The sequence below is a fragment of the Cavia porcellus genome, unplaced genomic scaffold, assembly GCF_034190915.1.
Source record: "Cavia porcellus strain 051 isolate PalLab524CR breed Dunkin Hartley unplaced genomic scaffold, mCavPor4.1 scaffold_11, whole genome shotgun sequence".
NCBI classification, from domain to species: domain Eukaryota; kingdom Metazoa; phylum Chordata; class Mammalia; order Rodentia; family Caviidae; genus Cavia; species Cavia porcellus.
In genome coordinates this window covers 76,273,227-76,292,969 of record NW_026947494.1, presented here as the reverse complement: position 1 = coordinate 76,292,969, position 19,743 = coordinate 76,273,227, and the positions used below count along the sequence as shown (strand labels likewise).

General features: G+C 38.0%; 1 pseudogene; it reads left to right on the top strand.

The window, feature by feature from the left end:
• LOC100716805 (succinate--CoA ligase [GDP-forming] subunit beta, mitochondrial-like) overlaps positions 1-15,854 on the top strand; it is a 43,731-nt pseudogene extending 27,877 nt beyond the window's left edge.
• The last annotated feature ends 3,889 nt before the right edge of the window (positions 15,855-19,743 follow it).

The following is a 19,743-nucleotide window of genomic DNA, read 5'->3' as shown; positions in this document are numbered from 1 at the left end:
CAATTTGGAGGCTAAAAAGCAGTTCAGCCAGGAAAGAGAGAAGGGACTGAGTCTCTAGTGCTTTCCCATCTTTATTAATTTTGCCCAGCCCAGATAAATGGTTAGCTGTCAACCTGATGACTCACTCCTGTCTGATAAAGACAAGAAAGGGATGAACAGAAGGCTTGGAATGCTTCTTGGTCAGAGGCTTCTTTCCCTGGAAACCAAAGCTGAGGTACAGTGCATGTGCACATGAGCTATGACCCAATTTTCCAGGGTCGGTCATAGTTATTTATCATCCCAGCTACAGCATGAGTCAGCCCAGTAAGAACTGTTCCATTTTCCCTTTTTATGCACAGCAGGCTTGTCTAGCTCACATATATGTTAAAGCTATATCGTGCATGCCGCATCAGGGATAGCCAATAGACTAATCACATCCAGCGTCAGCCAATAGACTAATCACATCCGGGATCAGTAGAGTGAGGTCAGCTAGCATGGAAACATTAGGCTTCCACAATTCGATGGCCACTGGTCTTTGTAGATCCCTGGGATTCCCTCCCATTGGAGGTCAAATCTTTGCAGTCATTCAGATCTGGTTGGCCTCAGCAGTCAGGCACTCTTTCACTTGGACACTGCTTGGATAAGTTACCAGGAGAGGTAACAGGATCATCAAGGCAGACTGTTAACTAGTGGTTAGGGCTCTGACTTACCATGCCTCTCCCACATAAATATGTGTGAATGTGTGAGTGTAATTGAGTACACATGAAATATTTGCATCAATAAGAAGGCCTAGATGAGATACAGTAGATACTACTATATTAGATACAAGTAATTGTATGATAAATATAGCTCATTTGAACAGGCTGTCTCTGGTTGGTTTCTATCCTCATACCTAAGCAGTAAGGTCAGTGTACTAAGAGGTTCAGTACTGAATTGTATAGTTATTGCATTTTCTCACCTTCTGTGTTCCTAATGCTCTAACATCTGGGGCTCTAACATCTGGGGCTTCCCAGGGCAAGCCGCTTCCTAGAAATAGAGAGCAGCTTGTTTCCTCCAGCACATTAATATGCATACCATACTTCCCATAGGCCTACATTTGTTCACCTCTCTGAGCCACCCTGTCTTCTCCCTTCATCACCCCAGAGCCAGGAACTATACACAGACACCTAGAGACAACCCTTAGTGCAGAGTCTGAAATTATTCAAACTAGCCAACCCAAATCTGCCGACCACTCCCTCTCACTCACCTCTTGGCTGGTTCCACCCGTTCCTTCATAGAAAAATCTTTTTTTTTCCTGGCACTGCAGACAGAACCCAGGGCCTCATACATGCGACTCCAGCACTGTACCACTGAGCAATATTCACATCCCTTTTGGTTATTTTATTCTGAGACAGTATCTCTTAAATTCCCCACACTGGTCTCAGACTTAACTGATGATCTTCTTGCCTTAACCTCGCACAGTTTTGGAATTGCAGGCCTGCACACCCCCTCCTGCTGAAGACCACCTACAAAGGCTCCCGTCCATTTCCTGTCTCTGCTTCTTGCCTGTCTTGGTGCTTCCACATGCAGCCACACACAGTATGCCCGGCTTGCTGCTTCCAGCAGGCTGCGAGAAAATACAGATGCATGATGGTCATCTCCAAGTCTGTGATGGCACCCTGTTCTATCAAACAGGCTCGGACTCCCATCTCCTCCCACCCTACACACACCACCACGGTAGCTTCAGCACAAGAGACAGGATCCCGCTTTCTCCAAACAAGCTAGGCCGAGGAAACTGGCAGAAAGTCAGTGAAGAGATAAAACCCAACCTCAGCCATCTCACTGCCTCACGACACAGGATGGGCCCAAAATGGCAGAGTGTCCTGTGGAGAATTAGGAGAGGCACTGTGTTTTCTGTGAACTGAGACAGTTGGTTGTGTGGTTTAAACATATGAGTTTTAAAAAACTAGGTAGATAAATAGATGTTAGATAGATAGATAGATAGATAGATAGATAGATAGATAGATAGAGATAGATAGATATGACTCAATGTCAAAATGATGCATTCCAAACATATCCTCCAAAATCAAACCCTATAGCAATAAATACCATTGTCAGCAGTAATAAGCAACATGCAATGTGTGTGACAGAGAAAGAAAGAGACAGAAACAGAGAGAGACAGAGATTGAAAGAGATCCCACCAAAGATCAGGTAATGCTAAATTCATCATTAAATGATGTTTCAACATAAATCTAAAGCATCTCTTCTCTTAACTTCTGATGACAGATAAAGGAACTATCCCTTTGCAGTGATCTAAAGTAACTAAAGTAATGGAAATATTTACAAGACCATCAATGAACAGCACATTAGAAGAAACATTTTATTCTGAAGTATTATTCTTAAGTATTAATTGTTATGAAAATTTATTTACTTTTAGATCAATTTTCCAGCAATTTTTATGCGAGGATGTCCATTTAAAGACCTTGGTCACTAAAGAGCAATTAGCACGTTTACCTAATTTGCATATGAAAAAGTTAACTTGTGGATTGCGCATATTCTGACTTCACCAGAAAATAGGTCAGGTTAGGAGTAGCTCTTTTAAACACATTTATTACTTTTCATGATAAATACAACAAATGCTCATTAAAGATAACTTGAAGAATATCTTTAAAATAAAATAATGCTTTACCCATATTCCCATTGTTTAGCTATAACTGAATTTGAAAATATTAGAATATTAGAAAATATTCTAGTGTTGAGTACAAATTTGCCTTTCTCATGTAGCTCTTGTCCAGAGATAGCCTGGTCTCTCTACCTCTTGTAGAGTGCAGGCATTGTCAGAAAGTCACATCTCCTAGAAATGTCAGCATGCAGGTGCCAAGGGATTGAATTAAGGCCTGTGATACAGGTTCAGAGTAAAGATTCTGTCTTCCAGTCTACTCATATCTCTCTCTCTCTCTCTCTCTCTCTCTCTCTCTCTCTCTCTCTCTCTCTCCCCTACCCTCCCTCCCTTCTTCCCTCCCCCCCCAGTTGAAGAACAGCCCCTAGCCAAGCACAACACACCACATGCTGAAGATGACAGCTCCTTCTCCTCCATCAGTCTGAGAGCTTCCATCCTGCCTGCACAGAGCCGGTGGCGAGGGCTGGCATTTCATTGTTATGAAGGTTAATGTCAACTAGTAGAACAGCTTCTGCGGATACTTCAAGATTAATATGTGACTCAAGAGCACTTGAGTTACTCTTTTAGAGACAAGGCTTATTTGTGTAAGAATAAACTGAAAAATAAATGCTTCCTTCACTGCGAAGATTGACGTGTTCATATGTTCAAGTGAAATAATCACAATTACTCTGCTTGACCTGTAACTTCAGGGATCGCAGACAGAAAGGGATAACAAGACCAATTCTTCCATGTTTGGATTACTAGAGGAAATTTGTCAAATCAATTTAAACACATTTCTTATTAGACATCTGTTTTTATAAGCAAAACTGGGATATGAAAGAAAAACTGATATAATAGACCTTTTTCTAAGTCAGTCATTTACTTCCCTAAATCACTTTCTCTCTTTCTGTCTCTCTTTCTCTCTCTTATCTCTGTCTGTTTGTCTCTCTCTCTCACCCACCCTATGCAGCTGTCTTGTGAATCATTCATCACCAGCAATAACTGCAGACAGATGGAGCCCCAGCCAGATGCACTCACAGTCAGAGCTGCTTTAACTTTGCATTCATAGTTCATTCATAACGATGACATTTGTGGCATTCCTAAAAATAATCCAGACCAAAGCACTTTGCAGTCTTTGCAGTTGTCACACCACTCATAGGTGACACTATTTGAATTCCTTACCCCAGATGTTCCTATAGCCCAGGGGCCCCGTATTACATCTGTGAGGGGGATTTCTGTCACCTGCCTTCACTCCATCTCAAAGACCTTACAGATTCATTTGCAGAGGCAATTTTAAGATTTTCTAAAAATTTAATAACATATGGTGAGATCTGGAACCCACATCCAGTGAGCTAGAGATTGGTCTCTACTCTTCAGACAACCAGACACACTGAGATAGTGCCTGCCCCGCCCTGAACTGTGTTATGCAGGAGAAACATTTATCTGAAATGGCCATGACTTGACATTCCAAAGCCAGATTTCTGGCACTAAGGTCTCTTGATACTAAAAGAACACAATGATTATCATTTCCATTTTTTAAAAAATATGTAAACTCCAGGGAAATCATTTTACTCTCTGCTTTTCCAGAGAGAACAGGTTATAATTACCTGTCATGATCTGTACCAGCTTAAATAGATGACTAAATATTTACCTGAAAAATAATTCCAACAAAAAAAGCCTTGAACAAAGATAAAAAATCATTTTTAATCATTATGATATCACTATTTTTTAAAATTTATCCATAAAATTATGCTATTTGGAAATAATCTACTAATATTTATGCTTCAAAACATGCCTGCCATCAAAGTTCTCAAAAGTGGGTCCAAATTAAATGTCAATTTTTTATTTATGTATATATATATATATATATATATATATATATATAGCCAGAGCCTTGATACATCAGCACTTAGATGCATAATTGTCACTTTCAACTCCTAAGTCCTAAGTGATTGCTTCATCCTTTCCTCAAAACCTTTAAGTTCCTCTCCTTGATGGTGAATACAGCTATTATCCACCACTGAAGCCAGAAGCCCAAGAATGGAGCTCACCACATTAACCTCATCCCAGATGTCAAAGATATTTTGTGGGTGGTTTTTTCTCTTTTTTAATACTCTTCATTCAATGTCCTCTGCGTTGGCACTAATATTCAGTCATAAAATGCTAAACATTTTACTAAAGGAATCAACCCCCAGGTCACTGACTGGGACAAGTCCATGTCCATGAAAGGGATGCATGTTGTGTACTGCTTATGAGAATCTAATGCCTCATCTAAGGTCAAGCTGAGGCAGTGATGCTAACACTGGAAAATGCAGTTATTATTTATCATGAATATATACTAATGAAAAATAAAGCCATCCACAGTGGAAAAATTTATCTTTCATGAAACTTGTCCCTGGTGCCAAAAAGTTGGGGAATCATTGTTTTATTAAATACCTACTAGCTCAGTGGGTAGGTACTATCCAAAATGGGTTAGATACAGTACCTACCTTCAAGGAGACCATGATATATTAACAATGAAGACATAGGAAAAATAAACTCAAAGTTCATCCTCATCATTATCATAGTTAACATACAGTAAATAATCATTAATAACTAAATATTAAGAGAGTTCTAGGGCTGAGGCAAGTAAGTTTAGCTACTTTATACAACACAAATGAAATATACTGTGTTTTATCTACTGGCAGCCATCAATTAGAAATTAATTTTTTAAGCCATTTGCAATAATATCAAAAAATGGACAGTTTTGGGGTACAAATGATGTGAAAGAACTGTTTCAGCAGACAGAAATTTACAGTGACCTCCAGTGACATTTGTCCTGCCATACTTTCCTCCCCTGAAGCAGAGTACAATGTTTTTTGTTCATTTGCTTGTTTGTTTGGGTTTTTTTGTTTGTTTGTTTGTTTGAGAAGGGGTTTCTTATGTTACCCAACCTGGTCTCGAATTCTTAGGAATTTCACCCTGCCTTGGGGCCAGCCAATTACAGACCAAAACCTCCATCTACAAACTGTGAGCTAAATAAACCTTTCCTCCTCTAACTTTGAATGTCGGGTATTTTGTCTCAGCAATGAGAAAATGTAGCTAAGAAAATCATCAGCTATCCATAAAAATTAACTAAGATGAAGCACAGAACTAAATGTAAAGCTTAAAACTATGAAACAGGAAATTTATGGCTTTGGATTAAGCAGACTTAATGGAAACTATTTTTCCATTTCACACCAGTAGCACACTCCTTAAAAGAACACATTGATGATTTAGACTTCATGAAAATAAAGCACACCTGCTTTTATAAAAACATTGTTATGCATATAAAAACAGCCCACCAACAGGGAAAATACTTTTAAATGTCTTCCAATGTGGTACATACCTGTAATCCCAGGTGCTCTAAATTCACTATGAAGTCAAGCCTAGCCTGGGCTACATAGTGAATTCAAGGTCAGCCAGAACCACATAGCAAGACCTTGTCTCAAAAAAAAAAAAAAACTTTCTAATAAACTAGTATTTCTAATATATATTCAATAATAAAAATTTTTAATGAGCAGTGACAGGACAATGAGTCTTACAAAATATGACACATACCTGCCCAACAAATGCATAGCTATTATAGAAATGAAAACAAAATTCACAATGAAATACCTCTACACACCACTCAGAATAACTAAAATTGAAAATACTAATCACAGGAAAATCTTGGGAGTCTGCAGAAGTTGAAATCCTATGATTGTCAAAAATATAAAGTAAAACAGCCACTTTGACACACCTTTATTAGTTTCTAAAGGTGAACATGCACGTATCATATGACCCAGCAATTCCACTCATAGGTACTCACCCAGGAGAAATGCAAACATGTATCCCCAGAAATAATACACATGAACATTGGTAGCAGCTTGATTTGCAAAAACCAAATACTAGAATGAACCCAGAAGTCCATCAGCAGGTGGAAGTGCACGCTGTTGTACCTCCATAACATAAACCTCTACTTAACAATCCAAAGGCCAGGCATGGTAACACAGGCATGTAATCCCAGCACTCCGGAAGACTGAGGCAGGAAGATGGCAAGTTTGAGCTCAATCTAGGAAACTTAGTAACTTCTTAGTAAGACTGTGTCTCGAAACAAAATATCAAAAGGACTGGAGATGTAGCTTAATACAGAGGCCTTGGGTTCAATGCCTGGAGTGCCAAAAAGAGGGGATAAGTTAGCTATTAATTAATGAACTATAATGAATGTGAGTGTCAAAATAGTTCTGCTTAGTGGAAGGACTCACACCAAAATAAATTCTGCATGCTTCCATTTATTCCAAATTCTAGATATTAATTCATACTCAACATGAATTCATACTTGTCAGTTACTTGTTAGTCATAAAGTAGGTGAATGGTTACCAGTGAACAAGGGATGAGTGAGGAAAGAATGGCAGGAAGGGTGTGTAAGAAATTACAAAGGGGTTATAAATGTATTCATTTTATGAATTGTAGATGGTGTAATAGTTATGTAAAATTTTTGTTTTGAGAATGATTCATTCCTCTTACAACCGAAAGCACTTGTATATCAAAGCATCAAGAGAGAGAATGAAAGAAGAACCGGCTGCGATAATGTGATGCTCACGATGACAGTACTGCTCATATTATTAAACATTGTTTATCATGTAAAACGTCTTAGAAATGTTTGCTCATCTGGTGGAGCGTGTGTGGATCAAGTTATTTGTAATTCAATCTTTGTACATGATAAAATATATCAAATTGCATACTTCAAACCTACATAGCTTCTTGTATGCAATTATACTTCAGTAGAATTTTTTTAAGTCTAGAGAAATACTGCACCCCATTTAGAATAAACTCCATTTCCCTGGTTTCCTGTTAAGATAGGATCCCACACACCTGCACAGGCTGGCAAGACCTGGCACTCTCCACTCCACCAAGAGGTCCCAAGAGGTCCCAAGAGGTCCCAAGAGGTCCAATGCACCTTCAGAAAGTGGCTTTCCCAGGAGTGCCTGCAGAAGCCCCTTCCTTTGTCTGAAGGACTGAATATTTCTGCAAGCAGGGAGGGATCGCAGGTTCCTGAGGCACCTCAGCCTGTGGTGAGTGCCCAGCACAGTCTGCCCAAATCTCAGACTGTTCCGGACCCCCCAGGGTTCTGGGTGCAGTGAAGTGGAGCAGTGGGTTAGAGGCCACTACAGCCGCCTCCCCATCCCTCCCGGCTACACTTGGAAGTCTGCTGAGCTCCTGACGGATGGGCGGGCCTACACTAACCCCCGAGCCCAGCCTCGCCTAGCCATCTGCCTGCAGAGGAGGAGCTGGGCGGATCTGGAGTGCCTGCAGAAGTCCCTTCCTTTGTCTGGAGGACTGTGGATATCTCTGCAAGCAGGGAGGGATCACAGGCTCCTGAGGCACTGCAGCCTGTGGTGGGCACCCTAACCCGGCTGTGATTGAAGAGCTGTGGATCTTCCAAGGGGCAGGTGGGCGCACAGTGTCCCTGAGGCCCAGCTTGTCTGGAACTGCGGAGTTCTGAGCAGGCAGAGGAGGGCCACTGGTTCTGTAGGCCCAATGGCTTGGGGTAGCACGGTGTCAGAGTCTCAGTAGCTCCAAACATAGAAGGGGATATTCAACAGATCCGGAGGAAGCTTTCAAATAACACTTGAAACACAGAAATATAGAAAATGACAAAACGAAAGACCAAATTACAACCTCAAACCTCCAGCCCATCTCAGGAAACCCTAGGAGTGATGTATATAGAGGAAAATATATCCCATCCACCTCATATATCAGACATAATAGCTACTGAAGTTGACAAGCAACTCCAGGAAGCTTTAAAGAAATTCAAACTCGAAATAATCTCCCAGATAAAAGAAGAAATGATAAAAGAAATGAAAGAGATTCTAAATATATCTAAAGAAAACACAGATAAAAAATTGGAGGAACTAAACAAAAAGATAGAATCCCTAGACGAGCAATATAAGAAACAAACAGAATACATAATGCAGATGCACAGAGATATACAGGAAATAAAAAACTCCACTGAAAGTTATAAAAACCGCCTTAATGAAAGTGAAGATAGAATTTCAGACTTTGAAGACATGATTGCAGCTAGTGAACAGGAAAGGAAAGATCTTTTGAAAATAACAAGGAATCAGGAAACAACAATTCAACAACTGCAAGACGATGCAAAGAAGAACAACATAAGAATGATAGGGATTAATGAAAGAGAGGGAGACAACATAAAGGATGTCAAGGGGATATTTAGAGAAGTAATAGCTGAAAATTTCCCAAGCATGAGATCAGAAACTGACATCAGGATCAGTGAAGCATATAGAACTCCAAACAGTCATAAACAAAATAAAACTACACCCAGACATATAATAATCACCATCCCAGAAATCCAACATAAGAATAGATTATTAAAAGCTGTCAGAGAGAAAAGACAGATCACTTATAAAGGAAAACCTATCAGAATCACAGCAGACTTCTCAGCACAAACGATAAAGTCAAGAAGAGCATGGAGTGAAATATTCCAGATCCTAAAGCAAAATGATTTCCAACCAAGACTGATATATCCTGTAAAACTATCATTCAAAATAGATGGTGCAATACGATACTTCCATGACAAAGAACAGCTGAAGAACTTCATGAACACCAAACCGACCCTGCAAAAAATATTGAAAGACAGTTTAGATACACAAAGGAAAAAACCACTAAGCAAAGCAAATAATTAAACAGAACCGAAAGATAAAGATGCAACAGCAGAGAGATAACATTCCTACAATTAACCAGCATTTAACAGTAATAACCATTAATGTAAATGGTCTCAATGCACCAATCAAAAGAAACAGACTAGCAGAATGGATCAAGAAACAAAATCCAACCATATGCTGTTTACAGGAAACCCATCTAACCCAGAAGGATACTCACAGACTGAAAGTCAAAGGATGGAAAACAATTCTTCATGCAGCAGGAATCCAGAAAAAGGCAGGAGTAGCCATTCTGTTTGCAGACAACGTGAACTTTAAACCAACAATGACCATAAAGGACAAAGAAGGTCACTACATACTCGTAAGGGGAAAACTCCAAGAGGAAGAGATAACTATCTTAAATATATACGCACCAAACTCCAGAGCACCCAGTTATATAAAACATTTATTAACAGAAATGAAAACTCAAATTATCAGTAACACAATTGTAACAGGAGACTTTAATACGCCACTGACATCAAGGGACAGATCAACCAGACAGAAAATGAGTAAAGAAATAACAGAACTGAATCACACCTGTGAACAAATGGGTTTGATAGACATATACAGAATGTTCCACCCAACAACATCAGAATACACATTCTTCTCAGCAGTACATGGATCATTTTCTAAAATAGACCATATATTAGCTCACAGAACATATTTAAACAAGTGCAAAAGAGCTGAAATCATCCCTTGCATGTTATCAGATCATAGCGCTCTGAAATTAGAAATTAATGATAAAAGATACTGCAAAAATCCCACAAACACATGGAAACTGAATAACACACTCTTGAGTAATCAGTGGGTCACAGAAGAAATTAAAGAAGAAATCAAACAATACCTAAAAGAAAATGAAAATACAGATACAACTTACCAGAATATGTGGGATGCAATGAAAGCCGTCCTGAGAGGAAAATTTATTGCACTGAGTTCCCACATCAGGAAAACAGAACGAATACAAATAAATAACTTGATGCTACACCTCCAACAGCTAGAAAAAGAAGAGCAAGTCAAGCCCAAAGCCAAAAAAAGAGAGGAAATTATAAAAATCAAAGCAGAAATCAATGCAATAGAGACTAAGAAAACAATCCAAAGAATCAACAAATCAGAGAGTTGGTTCTTTGAAAGAATAAATAAAATCGATAAACCCCTTCCCAACCTTATTTAAAAAAGGGAAGAAAAAGCTCAAATTCATGCAATAAGAAAAGAAAAAGGAGAAATCACTACAGACCCAATAGAAATACAGAAGATCATCAACACCTATTTCGAAAACCTCTACTCTCAAAAGTTTGATAACACAGAAGAAATAGACAGATTCTTAGAAGCATATGAAGTACCAAAGCTAGATCAAGAGGATATAAAACTGTTGAATAACCCAATCTCTGCTAATGAAATTGAGAATGTAATTGGGTCCTTGCCCACCAAGAAGAGCCCAGGCCCAGATGGATTCACTGCAGAATTCTACAAGAAATATAAAGAAGACCTAATGCCGACACTCCTCAAACTATTCAATGAAATTGAAAGGGAAGCAATCCTTCCTAAGTCATTCCTGGAAGCAAATATTACTCTAGTACCAAAACCTGAGAAAGACCCAACTAAAAAAGAGAATTATAGACCGATCTCCCTAATGAACACAGATGCAAAAATCCTCAATAAAATATTGGCAAATAGGATCCAGCAAATCATCAAGAAGATTATACACCATGACCAAGTGGGATTCATCCCAGGAATGCAAGGATGGTTCAACATATGCAAATCAATAAATGTAATCCACCATATCAATAAAGCCAAAAATAAGAATCACATGATCATTTCTATAGATGCAGAAAAAGCCTTCGATAAGGTCCAACATTTATTCATGATAAAAACTCTACAGAAAATTGGAATAGATGGTCTTTACCTCAATATAATAAAGGCCATTTATGACAAACCAACAGCCAGCATCATACTAAATGGCCAAAAATTGAAAGCCTTTACTTTAAAATCAGGCACAAGGCAAGGATGTCCTTTATCACCACTCCTATTTAATATAGTACTGGAAGTACTAGCCAGAGCAATTAGGCAAGAAAGAGAAATAAAAGGGGTAAAGATAGGAAAAGAAGAAGTTAAGTTGTCATTGTTTGCAGATGACATGATACTCTACATAGAAGACCCCCTAAACTCCATTGAAAGACTCTTAGATACAATAAATAAATTCAGTAATGTGGCTGGATACAAAATCAATACTCAGAAATCAATAGCATTCCTATACTCCAACAACAAAATCACAGAGAGGGAAATAAGAGAAACTGGACTATTCACATTAGCAAGCAAAAAAATGAAATATTTAGGAATTACTCTTACGAAAGAAGTGAAAGACTTATACAGTGAAAACTATAATACACTGAAAAAGGAAATTGAAGATGATCTCAGAAAATGGAAAGACATCCCTTGCTCATGGATAGGAAGAACAAACATTGTGAAGATGGCCATTCTCCCAAAACTCTTACACAGATTCAATGCAATCCCAATAGAAATACCATCAACATACCTTATAGATCTAGAGAAATCACTCCTAAATTTCATCTGGAACCAGAAGAGACCTAGAATCGCAAAGGCAATTCTAAGCAGCAAAGGCAAAGCAGGAGGCATCACAATCCCTGACTTGAAATTATACTACAAAGCAACAGTAGTAAAATCAACATGGTATTGGAATCAAAACAGAGGCGAAGATCAATGGAATAGATTAGAAGATACAACCACAACTACAAACACACTCAACCACCTTATCTTTGATAAAGGAGCCAAGCAGGTTCACTGGAAGAACGACAGTCTCTTTAATAAATGGTGCTGGAAAAACTGGCTCTCCATTTGCCGAAAACTAAAGCTAGACCCATGTCTATCACCATGTACTAAATTAAAATCTAAATGGGTCAAAGATCTGAATATTAAAACAGAAACACTAAATCTATTGGAAGACAAATTGGGTAGAAACCTTGGAGACATAGGAGTAGGTAGAGAATTCATGAACAGGACTCAAACCGCACGGGAAATACTTCCCAGAATCAATAACTGGGACCACTTCTTATTAAAAAGTTTCTGCATGTCAAAAGAAATCTCCAGCATAGTGAAAAGAAAACCCACAAACTCTCTCTCAGACAAGGGACTCTTGTCTAAAACATATAAAGAATTAAAAAAACTCAGACCTCCAAAATTCAAAAATCCAATCCAAAAATGGGCATCTGAGATGAATACGCAATTCTCAGATGAAGAAATGCAAATGGCAAATAAATACATGAAAAAATGCTCATCATCATTGGTCATTAGAGAAATGCAAATTAAAACCACACTGAGATACCATCTCACTCCTGAAAGAATGGCCAGGATCAAGAAAACCAACAACAACAAATGCTGGAGAGGCTGTGGGGAAAAAGGAACTCTCCTGCACTGTTGGTGGGAGTGTAGACTGGTACAGCCTTTGTGGAAGTCTGTCTGGAGGTTTCTCAAAAAGTTGGGATTGGAAATCCCATTTATTCCAGCTATTCCACTTCTAGGCATATTCCCAGAAAAACTGAAAGCATCATACCACAGTGATTTATGTGCACCTATGTTTATAGCAGCACAATTTGTAATCGCCAGATCTTGGAAACAACCCAAGTGTCCATCAACTGAGGAGTGGATAAAAAAGTTGTGGTATTTCTATACAATGGAGTATTATTCAGCTATAAAGAAGGATCACATTGAGATATTTATCAATAAATGGGCGCAGCTTGAGACCATACTCATAAGTGAAATAAATCAATCTCGCATGTGTGAATACCGAATAGTTTCCCTAATGTAAGTAATGATTCAAATATATAAAAATATGTGGCAATCATGATTCCCCATTATGTGGCCTTGAAGCCTTATAAAATTTTCACTTATTAATTAGAAAGGCTTTATTCTGGGCTTCTTGATATGGAAATATTTGAAGCTATAGTATATGAAGTTTTATCCAAATATTTCAAGGAAAAAGACAGACACTATGGTAATTACTATTCTTTAAAAAAATTATTTAGTTATTTCTTATGTTTATTTTAATTAAGGGAAAAATTTAAAAATTAGGATATATAATAGTAACTCTTTTCGATTTCCTATTAACTTGTTTTGAAGTCCTGTAATACTCCCATGATCTTGTTTTGACTGATTAGACTCTGTTCCATTCTGTGTGATAGTATCAAGTCTGAGGGTATAGGCAACTACTTTGAAGGCAATAAGACTCACTAAGATGCCCATTCTGGTTTGACTATTGTTTCCTTTGGAGGTCCTGTAATGTTTACAATGCCTAAGTTTTATTGGTCTTGTTCTCTACTGTTTTGTCCAACTTTATAATATCTAATGAGATAGACAAATCTTTTTAAGGAAACAAGAGACAACGTTGATAACCATTGTTAATAACCTTGTACTCTGTTCTACATCATGTGCTATGTCTATCCTTGGTTTTGACTGACAGCTTTGTTCTGCCATATTTGACTTTATTCTCCCCCCCCCAAAAAAAGTAATAAGAACTAAGGAGTAATAAAATCCAAAATGTGTATATTTTGTTGTAAAAAAGAGAGGAAGGGGAAAAAAAAGAGCTCTAACGGATATAACAGCAAGTGTGTATAGGGGTGTTAAATAGCTGACTATATTAATGCTTTTGGATCATTGAACACAGCTGTTTGCAGTCTCTCTGTTTGAATGTCTCCTTTGTATTCTTTGATACTGTGATTTGAGCAACTATTTCCAAGATGATAATATGTAATCTATTAACAGGTGATTTCTTACTGTTATGTTTTTTTTTTGTAGTTCTGTATTATATGTAACCTTACACTGCTTTGTTTTGTTCTGTGTTTTTCTCTTTTTCCTCTTAAATAAAAAAAAAAAAAAAAAGAAAAAGAAAGTGGCTTTCCCGGCAGGGATAACAGAGCAAGAAACTGCTGTCTGACAATGGAGTGAGAGTTCAAAGATTCTTTGTAGCAAGCACTGCAAATGAAACTCTGGAGGCTGCTAAGAGTCTAAGTGCAAAAGAGATTGTTTCAAAAGCCCAAATCTCAGCTGGAGGAAAAGATGTCTAAAATGAGGTGTTCATTTAACAAAATTCCCCAAAGTTGTGGGACCACTGGCTAAAATGATGATTGAATACAATCTAGCAACAAAATGATTTCCAAAAGAAGGTTGAAAGTTAACATGGTGCTGGTTGCTAAAGCCCTGGACATTTCCAGAGAACTCTATTTGGTGGCTCTGATTGATGAGAATGCAATGGTCCCATAGAGGTGGGCAGCACTGACTTTGAAGAGGTGGCTGCTTCAAATCCCAAGCTCATTTTTAAAAGTCAGTTGACAATTTTGAAGGGATAAAGGACAGCCAAGCTCAGTGGATGGTAGAAAAGCTGCATTTCTTTAGGCCTTTGAAAAACAAGGCTGCAGATCTAATTAAGAAGCTACATAATCTCTTCCTTAAAATTGATGCTACTCAAGTGAAAGTGAATCCGTTTGGTGAGACTCCAGAAGGACAAGTTGTCTGTTTTGATGCCAAGATAAACTTGGATGATGTGACAGAATGTTTGAAATTTTAAAACTAACTAGCAACTTGATATCATATTGGGACAAGATATATTCATTCTGCTGACCACACAGCTGTGACTGCTAAACCCAGTCAGCCTTGACTGACTGCTTTCCCATCAGTAGCCTTGCCCAGGTCAACCTGACCATGTTGAGCTGCACTGCTGTGTTTTCCCACCTAAAAGTATATTGCTTTTCTAACTTATTTCAAAACTTTCTACCCAGGAACAGATGATGATGAACCCAACCCAATGAAAGTTAACCACACTCTCAAGCTTCTGTACTTCCTGCTTGCAAACCTATATAAACTAAGCCAAAAAGCCAGCTCAGGACTTCTGATTTGGCACTGATTCCCACCAGCCCGCCAGTGTAATACACAGTTGCTTTCTAACCCTCTGGTGTGGAGCATTGTCCTTTCAGTGCAGTATCAGGTTCAGCAACAATGACAATGTTGGATTCTAAAAAAGAGAGAGATTTGCTATGGATGACAAATCAGAGAATTCAAGGAGCCCACTGAAAATAAAGCTTCCATATAGGATCTAAAGTAAAGCAGACTGGATGGGAGCATTGCCTGCTTTGTGAATGGTGTGGAACGGGCTGTGGCTATTTGGGACATCATTTTCTTAATGGTGGAATGCCAGCCAACTTCTTGGATCTGGGAGGTGATGTTAAGGAATCTCAAGTGTAAAAGCATTCAAACTGCTCACATTTGATCCTAAGGTTGAGGTCAGTATTTTGGTGGTATTGTCCACTGTGCTATTGCACCGATGGAATCCCCAAAGCCCTCAGGAAACTAGAACTGAAAGTGCCTCTGGAAGTCTGCCTTGAAAGAGCCAATGTCTGAGAGTCTTAGAAAATACTCAGAAATAGTGGGCTCCCCATTGCTGGCCACTTCAGGGCCACCTGAAGGATGTGGGCAAGAAGGCTGTGGCCAGTGTGGGAAAGAGGTGACTTGCCCCACTGCCTTGCCCTGGGGTTGTTATCTCAATGGCTCCCTCATTGTGAAGAAGGCGGGAAAAAAGATTCACTGGGAGAAAATGGGGGAGGACATGAATAAGAATCACTGTTTGAAAAATCTTAGACCTGTGTCTTCTCAGCTATCTAGACAGCCTAACCTGATTTTCCTTATGTAGTCTCTATAAAAATAATGTACTCGGTTTGCAAGCTTTTGTCACCTTTGGGAAGCAGTCTCTGGCCCAATAATATGCATATTTACAGAAATTTAATTAAGGCAAGCCTTGGTTCATTAAGAAGAATATTGGTGAATATTTGCCCTAGAATTTAAAAAGCCACAAGCTATATAAACGTCAAATAGGACTCTGTTTAACAGACTGAGTATCAAAAGGGCAAGCTAAGACAGATGAACAAATAGTTATTACACATTGTAGCAGTTTTTATAAGTTTCTAATTCCAACAGATCTTTAGAAAAATTTATGAATATTCTGAAATACATTTTGCAGTGGAAATTCTACATTAATATATCATACACATATTTTACCATTTGTCTTGATACTGAATATTGTTCACTTCATACTAACAGTACAGCCAGAGCCCTATTTACAATTTTGTAGTAGAAGATTTCATTGTAATTTCAGTACTGATGGATGCTGGTTCTTATGGACATCTCTCTGTAATTAAGTCCTTTCAAAGTGAGACAACTCCGAAGATGGAATTGTGTTGAGAATATCATCTCTCTTTATTGATCTTCATCTCCAGGACCTACCACCTTGCAGTAGGAAAAAATGAGAAAATGTAGTTTTGAAGGGAATATGGCTTTTGTTCTATAATGTCCATTTTTGTGGAAAAATTTTAAATTAGTTTCCTTAATTTTTATCTTTACGAAAATTTAAATAAAATCCTATGTTTTGCAAGCAAGAATATTCTGTTTGGCTAATAAATACCTAAAAGGCTTGTACTTAGAGTTATTTCCTACTACTCTCCTCTTTGCCTACTTTTTTCAGAAATATTGTCTTTCTATTCTTCAGGACTTTTTTTTCTTTTTTTTTCTTCTACCCAGGATTTATTCTCTGATTCTGCTTCTTTTCAGATCTCAACTGAAATGAGATGTCTATTCCTCTGAGAAGCTTTCCCTTGTGACTCAGTCTAACATGCACCCATCCATTATTTTTTATTTCCTTTGTAACACTCAGGCTTGCCAGTATCTATATGTTCACTGAGGATGTCTGGGAAAGGCTTTCATGGAGCTGGAATAGGAAATATTAAATTTAAGAGTTAGAAGTAGACATAATTGAGATTCAGAACCTGTTTAGAGAGGAAAAGGATAAAAAGACACATAATGAAGAAAGCCAACATGATACATTTCTGGGACCACATGTCATAAATGTCCAACATGGCATGACAGGTATGCAATAGCTACCAAGTCATACAGAGCTTTGTATGTAAAATCTGAGAGATATTACTTCGTACTAAAAAACTTTTAGCAAGACATCAATAAGCAAACATTTTTTGTTTAGTCCTGAACCTGAATGTGGGGACACAGAAGTACTGGAAATTAGGATACAGAAAAGGAAAATCATTCATAATGTATTTAAGAGATGAAACATAGAGCACTCAACTGTTGATTAGTGTTCAGAGGAAAAAGTCAAATATGCTTCTTAATTCTGTTAAGTTACCTGAATAGATAGAGGATAAAACTACACAACCAAAAGGAAGAATTCAGAGAAGCTGATTTAGATTAGTTATGGACATGTTGAGTTCTCTATTTCAGAAGTGACCAGGGTACAAATGAGTGTAAGCACTGGAGAAGTACAGTGACTTGAGAGGAATTCTAAGCTTCTTGCCACCTGCTACATGACAGACACTGTGCAATGTGTTTTAAATAATTTGGCTCCCTTGACCTAAATTTCATTATGAGTCTGCCTTCCCATTGTTCTTTTCTCAACCACCTGTAGCAAGTTACTAATTAGAAAAATTGAGGACTTTAAAAATAAATCAGAAATACAGAGATTGCTACTTCCTCCTCAGTGACATGCGTGTTCACTGTTATTCACTGAAGATTTTCATAGGAAAGGAAGTAGACATATATTTTGTAAATAAAATTCAAAGTAGGAATAAAAAACAAGAGAATGGAGGTATCCAGGGCAAGATGCAGGAAATGGATGGGAATATGTGTCCATAGGAAATCATTTGGGGAGGACTGGGCTGTGTGGTGGCACTGTCCATGGTGCTGATAAAACATAGTCTGTAGCAAGGAACCTAATGTTTAAGAGACTCACAGTGAGAGAAAAAAAAGTGTTTTCAATTAAAAGGGCAATCTGTGGATTTCAGTGCCAATAAAATCAAGAACATTCAATTACAAAGAGATCTCACAAAACAAGAACTGAAACAAATTGTTCATTGGAACTGGCAGGTGACCTTAGCAAAGTTGGTAGGTAGAATGGCAGGGACAGTTACGTGTCTATAGTTATACAGAAAAGCATAAACATTCACACAAAGAGTACATACCAGTTAGATGACTGTGGTAACTTTGAGAGGGAGAGAGAGAGGAAGAAAAGAATGTTTTAACTGTTGCAAAATTTTCACTTCATAATTGTTTAATTAAATATAGCTAAATGTGACCTTTATTAAGCCTGTGTCAGGGTACATGGAGGTCTATATTATTATTTTCTGCATATTTCTAAACTTAAACTGGTGCATAATTTTCAATAGTGAATAGAAGGTAGGAACACTAGGTTAAAAATACTCTTCTGAGAAGACCAAAGGAATAATCTCCCCAAAGAAAACAAAGAAAAGATTAATCCTTGAATAGAATGAGTAATGTCTCAAAATCTGATTCTAGGGAAATTTAAGTGATTTGATGTGACTGCCATTTGATACACAAGGGAATAATATATTCAGACTCTAAAATCGGGCTCTAATCATCACTTAGTCTACCACCTCTCATGGCTACCACTGATCATGTCATTCTCGTTACGTAGATTCATGGTTGCATTTGTCCTAGAAGTAAAACTCAGATTCTTTTCATACACATGTGTTCCCTCCCAACTTGCTAGCCACATCTATCACTCTCCTTTGTTTCTAGCTCTTTCTTCCCAGAAAAATCTGCAGATGCACCAAGCTTCATTAAGTCAGAAAAAAAATTGTTTTCAATTTGGTGGTTTCACAATGTAAAGTACACACTTAAATCTGTTGAGCCTGTCCTTTTCTCCCCTGCCCCTGGGACTCGTCCCCAGACTATGGTGCTATGAGATGTGAGGAGACATTTAAAAGGTGGGCTCTAGACAAAGGAACTTACATCACTGGGGTGTGTTCTTAAATGAGATATTGAGACCCTGGCCCCTCTTTTTCTTTGCTCTTTGCTTCCTGGATACCATGAGGTGAGGAGTTATTTCTGGTATGTGGTCCATAATCTCATTATCTCACCACAGACTTAAAAGCAAAAATCCAATTGTATATGAACTGAAACCACCAAAATAAACCTTTTCTTTTTTAGATTGACTTATGTCAGGCATCTTGTTATAGTAATGGAGAGCTAACAAAAGCCATGATGTCAAGCTCAAGGACATTGGTAAAACCTGCCCTAACCCTAACTGTCTGAGCTTGTCACACCCTTACTGTCAACACTGGACCTTTTAAGAGAATTTATCATAATGCTTTACAATTAGTGGCTCATGAAGCTGACTCACCTACCTCACTGAGCAAAGTAAGAAGAACTATGTGCTATATTTTGGTTTCTCTGAGCCTGAAAACACATCCGGTACATTGCAGCCTCAACAGAGTGTTTCAGGAATGAATAAGCAAGCAAGTGAAGACAGACTTACATGGATATCGAGATATTAAAATCAGACTGTCTTAAAATATTAAAGCTCTTTGATATTAA